The following is a 6,768-nucleotide window of genomic DNA, read 5'->3' on the forward strand; positions in this document are numbered from 1 at the left end:
GCCTGTCTAATCCAGATCCTTATGCAACCTGACAGCTGGAGCAGTTTTGCAAAGAGAAATAGGAAAACATTGCAGTTTTCAGATGTGGAAAGATGATAGATTTGTCCACACAGACTTACAGATATGATTAATACTGAAGTTGCAGTTTTTTGTTATTTTGTGTTTTTTTTTATAGTATCAGCTACACTTTGTGGTAACCAGTAAACATATTAACCCCTTCGTGACTGACGACGTACAGTGTACGTCGCCAGCATCGGGGCTGTTTAAACAGATAGCCGCCGGGACTCTGTTTAAACTTGTAAAACCTGTAAAGGCTTTACAACAGAAGCGATTCTGGCGACTTACCTGTCGCCAGATCGCTTCTGTGTCCCGTAGAAGGGTGCGCCCCCCCCGCCGGACACCGCCGCTGTGCTTCCCGGGCTCCGTTGCCCCTCCTACGGGACCGGCTTCCTTGGTGTGCGCGGGGAGCTGGGGAGGAGGTCTACGAACTTCCGTTCCTCAATCCCCTCCCCGTTCTATGGGACCGGGAGCCATGCAGATTGCATCACTTCCGGTCCCTGGGCTGTCAGTTCTGGGCTCCTGCAGCCCAGCTATAAGATATTGAAGTGCGATCTGCACTTCAATAGCTTATTTCTAGTGTAAAGGTGACACTGGGGGTCTTTTGGACCCAACTTCAAAGCAGAGCTCTTGCCCATTTACAGTGCTAGCCAGTAAATTTAAAATGACTTCTAGGGAAATCAGCTCCTTCATAGCTCCAGAGCTACAGCTCTTACAAGATCTATTAATGCCTTTATCAGTCCAGAATTGTACATGCCTCATTCCAGCATATCAATAAATGCCAAAAATGAGGAGCTAATGTGCAGTATGATCCTATCTATCAGCACTAGTGATGAGCCGAACACCCCCGTGTTCGGTTCTAACTCGAACTTTCGAACATGGAAAAAGTTCTAACATTTTGAAGCCTTATATGCAATTTATTGGCCATAAAAAGTGTATGGGGATCCGGGTAGTGCCCTGAATGACAGGAATCAATGAAATTTAAAACAAAAAAAACCTAAAAAAATATTTTTTAAAGGAACTGTGATTTGTACATGATTTACAGGGTAAGAGTAGAAATGAAAAATTCCTTCAAATATCGTGCCTGGGGGGTCCCCATAACCTGCCTGTGAAGTGGTGGATCTGTAGGATGTATAGAACCTGCTGCACTGCTGCAGCAAAAAGTGACATTTAAAAAGAAAAACAAATGACATTTCAATTGAAGGTAATTGGACTGCCCAATACTTGATGCTGTGCTTCTTCAGTGGAGAAAATAAAGCAACGCTAGAAAATATTATACTGAGACTGTCCATTTTATGACAGTTTAGTGAATAGAGTTCTCCTTTAAGAGATGTCCTCTATCTGCCCAAAAGCAAGGTCTATAAAGAAGGATGCTCATGGATTCATGAGATGATAGAATAGCTGCTTCTCTTGTGATCAAAGTATTTAATGCAGGGAACATGCACCACTGTAGATTATTATGTTATGATGATACAGGATTTATATAGTACCAACAGTTTTTGCAGGGCTTTACAATATAAGGAAGACAGCAGTTACATTACATATCAAGACCAGATGGTAAGGAGGCTCTGCCCATAACAGCTTACAATCTAAAAGGGAGGGGCAAGTGATACAAGAGGTAGCTGTGTGGGGATGAATTGTTTGAGAAAGTGATAGTTCAGTGGTTAGATTGAGGCAGGAAAGTCTTCCCTGAAGAGATGAGTCTTTAGGGGTCGCCTAAAGGCAAACCGAGTAGGAAATAGTTGGACAGGTTGGGGTAAGGAGTTCCAGAGGATGCGAGAGACTCTAGAGAAGTCCTGGGGGTGAGCATGGGAGGAGTTGATGGAGCTAAAGATCAGGAGGAGCGGAGGGGAAGGTTAGGGTGATATTTTGAGACCAGGTTTGAGATATAGCCAGGGGCAGAGTTGTGGATGACTTTGTAAGTGGTTGTTAATATTTTGAATTTTATCCTTTGGGCTATTGGAAACCAGTGGAGGGATCAGCAGAGGGGAGTTGCAGACACTGAGCGGTTGGTCAGGTACATGAGTCTAGCAGCAGCATTCATGATAGACTGAAGAGGGGATAGCCTGTGTAGAGGTAGGCCAATGAGGAAGGAGTTGGAATAGTCAAAACAAGAGATACGTAGATTGATGACTAGCTTTGTGGTATCATTGGTTAGAATGGGGTGTATTTTGGAGATGTTATGAAGGAGTAGGCAGCAGGATTTGGTTAGTGCTAGCTCCTTGGTATGGGGGAGAGAGGGATAGTTGTGTTCTCAATCTTGATGGAAAAGTTAAGAAGGATAACCGTTTTAATGCATTGCTTATTTACAGAGATAGAAAATCTTCCTTTCTAGCTATTTTCCAAATGCACGCAAGTTTGGGCCTAGAAATATAAGTCTACAGAGTCTCTTTTTTTCATTTAACCTGTTCTAGAGAGCCCCACAATTATTTAACTTCATCCCAGCCTGGTCAGTGAAATGCTTGATATCTAGCAATTTAAAATATACCCACTTGCTTACTGACCATATTAGGGCTGCAACAACTAATCCACCACATAATCGATTATAATCGATGATTGAAAAAGTTGTCAACTTTTTCAATCATCGATTTATCGGCTTCAGATTGGTTGGCCCTGTTCATGGCTCCACACACGCTGCACACCACACCTCCTCCCCACCTCATACTCGCCACTGCCAGATCCGCTCGCCCGGCTAACTAATCGATTTTGAAAATAATCGTTAGCTGCAGCTCTAGACCATATAACACTGACAAATCTGTATTAAACCCTACACATATTTAACAATAATCCCAGGAAAAAATCCTACAATGCTATAAGTTGTCTGAAACATTTATTAGTATTCCATACAAGATGCTCAATAAAAACACGGCAGTGAGCAGTCCCTTTTAACATATTTCAGCCATAACAGCCTTAATCATAACTCTTATTAGGGCCATTATGGCTGAAATGGGTTAGTGGGACTGCTCATTACTGTGCTTTTATGAAGCTTTTTGTATGAATTACAAAATAAACTTTTCAGACATGTTATGCCATGTGTAGGACCTTGTTTAGGATTACTGCATTGCATGCATGTGGGTGTACAGGAGCCTTGGCTTTGGCACCAGTGATCCTTTTCAGCTGCAATAAAATACAGAGTTAAACGGGAGAAAAAAAATAGTAAAAGTATCAACTATACAAAATGCGTTACGCAGTAACTCCATTTCTCCATTTCTCTGCTTAATACAAAAAGTATATGCAGGATATTTGTAAAATGAAGGCCCAATATGTGCTAAGAAAAGGGTGTGAAAATCATTTTGGTGTGCAAAGCTTTTAAAAGGTATTGCTGCTTGAACCGCTGCATACCAAAGAAGCCTTTGTCTGAAACCTATAGTACCAGTGCTGGACTCCCAGTACCAAAATCAAAAGTGTTTCCATTACCATAATCTTTGTAGAGTAACTAGTTACTTGTTATTCAATACATTGCTTCTCATTCAGTATTATTGCTTGAATTGGTTTAAGTTAACTGTGTTGAGCTTAGCATTCTGTGTCTGCATCTTTGTTTTCTTCGATTTCTCTCTCTTTCTTCTCTTGTTCTTATTTTCCATTGCTTTCCAGTTTTCTCCTTGATTTTTCTCTCAGTCCTCTCTCGCTTTCTTTTTTCTCTTTACAGCTTTTCATTTATCAAAGGGAAGTATTTACATCCTTATTGCTTTGTGGGCTAAGAGAGGCTTGACAATTTCTGGGAAAATTTGGATGACAAAAAGTCGAGGTGTTTTTCTGATGTATATTTTCTTTTTACAGTTGAAAATTAGTTTCTATATAAAAGTACTGCCAGAGTGGTGAAGAAATGAAAATTATACTCTGTTATCAGTGTTTTATATGGAATAAGTCAAATGCAAATGGAAAGTGTCACATAGTTTTATGTAGATGTTATGCATTTCAAAGAAAATGATTACTTTGTTGATGACAACTCAATCTCTGTATCTTTTATGGTTTTTTGTAAGCACTATGTGAACATTCTATATGAAAATAGTGTATGGCTATAGCATTTGTACTACCTGCTTTGTTGTACCACTAATGAAATTTTTTCAGGTGCTTCTTACAGAAACATTTTGAAAGGCATGTTTGAGAGTACCTGTTTCCTTTATAGTGAATGCATTTTACTGCGTGTTAGATTTAGAAAACTAGGAGCAAAGGTTGTGTTTTCTTTTTGTTGCCTTTTGTTATTTGCTTTCTGTTTACCATTCAAAACATTCATGTCTTCCAAATGATGGTCCGGTTGTGAGAAATAATTTCCCACATGTGTACAGTAATCATCTTCTTTGTGTTCTCCTATACTACGTCTATGTAGATTAATTCTTCTTTTTTTTTTTCTGTTCTGTTTTACCAATATAACATCCCCGGTTGTACTATTTTTTTTTCAAGCGCACCACACAATATTAAGGTATTGCGCGTTGCAGCACAGTCGAGTGCACTGCAAGTGGGGGGTGCGTTTAGGGTGCTATTCAAATGAATGGCAACGCAATGGACCTCCTACACTGAAACGCACGGGAGATGCATTGCGTGGTGGCGTATGTTAGTCACATGGAATTGTGCGATTAATGCACCTCATTGGTGTAAATAAGCCCTTAGTCTTTTATCAGCATCACAACTCTTTCCTGACTACCTTACTGTAGAATGTTACCATGTGGACCACTGAGCTATGCCAATAGAACACAGTGCATTGGACATAATTGTGCAGCCTTGACTCGGGACTAGCCCAAAATCTGATGAATTCCCCCTGCTCATCCTTTTCATCCTTATCCAAAACTTCCTATGTCCAATAAGTACACTGTCCTCAAACCCTGGAGCCCATTAAAGGGGCCACATTCACGATTGTTTTTGAATCAATGTTTTTTCTAGAGTCTGGGCTTTGTAGCAGAGATTGTAGTGAAAGCTTTTTCCAAGATGGCTGTCCTACACATAAAGCCTAAGCTCTGCAGTGTGCCAGATAAACTGAGCTTCTGTACCACCACTGGTACAAGTTCTAAATTTTGGGAAACACAAGGATAATATGACTTACCTCAATAATAAATCCTGAAACAGTTTCAAAATCAACTGGCTAAGGAATAAGAATGTTCTGATTTACCTTGAAATGGTCAGTTTTTACCTCTACAATAGGAAGTGTAAGGCATTGGTTATTTATGCATTTTTTTACAGCCTTCAAAATTACTGAAAAAAAGCATACAATTTCATTGAGTATGCACTGTTAACATTTGTGTTTTTTCATGTGAGTGCAGACAGTCCTTCCAGTTGACCTTGACATATTTAAACTAGTCATGTGGAAATCAGCGTGTGAGTCATTAACCAGAGAAACATTTGAAAGACATTCCCCGAAGAAACACACAGTTTGTTCAACAAACAATTCAAAAGGCTTGTGAAGCTCTGTTTCCTGATGTTGAGCTCTGTTTTAAATCTTGTGTGGAGAAAATAATAGCATATTATTATATATAGTTTGACAGACACTATCGGATGGTTTCTAGTTTTGTAGGGGTTACCGTGTGTAAATTTGGATATGGAGAGAAAATAAAAAAACATTCCAATTCATAATTTTACCATTTTTGACAAATTTCCAATTGCAGAAGAGTACATTAACTGAGTAAAAATGTTCAAGTATTTGAAAGTCATTTGTGCCAAAACGGACAATGTAGACCACTTTCCTTGTCTGCAACCCTTCCCCCAGTTTTCTCATTTTATTACTCCCACTTCTATGAGTCTTTTTCTTGTAAAGTCCTTGAAATTTAAAAAAGTTGAAATAAAAAGGCAAATTTTTTATTTGTAGAAGCACGTGATACTTTTCTGTTGGTTTGTAATGCTTTTTGACAATGTTATTTACTTTGTGAAAACTTAAATAGTCATGTCTATAATGCTTGCTTAATTATGGCTCTAATGGCAACAATACATATTAAAGAGTAGTTTTGTGAGACCAGGTTTGCAGTGGTCACCAACACACTTGAGGTCCACCTTATCTTTCCATCTTTATTCGATGTCAGATAAAAGTGGTATCACATATTCATGCAATGTTTCAGAACCTTCTATGGTCCCTTCATCAGGCTACACAAAGTGACTTTGTGTAGCCTGATGAAGGAATCAAAGACGGTTCCAAAACATTGCATGTATATGTGATATATTTCTAATGAAGGTGGAATGATTAGGTGGACCTGCTTGTCACCAATTCTTATACAGTATATCCTAATTTACGTGACGCCATTCACAAGTCATTGCAGCACCCACTGAAGTACTGCAATTGGGATTCCGTCTGCAGTGCAATGAGATATTTTCACATAAGGTTTGCAGTCGAAGAAAGTCAATGACAAGCCTAAAGGGTCATATATAAGTGAAGGGGATATCACACATGCACATCTTTAGAGTGTAGCTCACTCCCACAACACCAGGAGTTTCTAGGTCTAAACACTTAGCCAGTGCTCCCAAGCTACATACAGCAGCACATAGTGGGTTCTCTGAGTGTGGACACCTGAGATTCAAACCCATCCAGGAGTCCAATCCTCTCTGACTCCTTACCGGGGCCTAGTGCAAGGGAGACATCTTTCACCTTTCTGATGTGACTACACTTATGTAGTCTCTCACTGTTCACCTATTACCCAATCTTCCATCCCTATCAACCACTGCTGCTTTCCCTTCCCACTCCACGGATTATCTTTATAGTGCCACTGGAGACAATAATAACTTGTT

This window comes from Nanorana parkeri, unplaced genomic scaffold (assembly GCF_000935625.1).
Source record: "Nanorana parkeri isolate BGI_ZX_2015 unplaced genomic scaffold, ASM93562v1 scaffold1790, whole genome shotgun sequence".
Taxonomy (NCBI): domain Eukaryota; kingdom Metazoa; phylum Chordata; class Amphibia; order Anura; family Dicroglossidae; genus Nanorana; species Nanorana parkeri.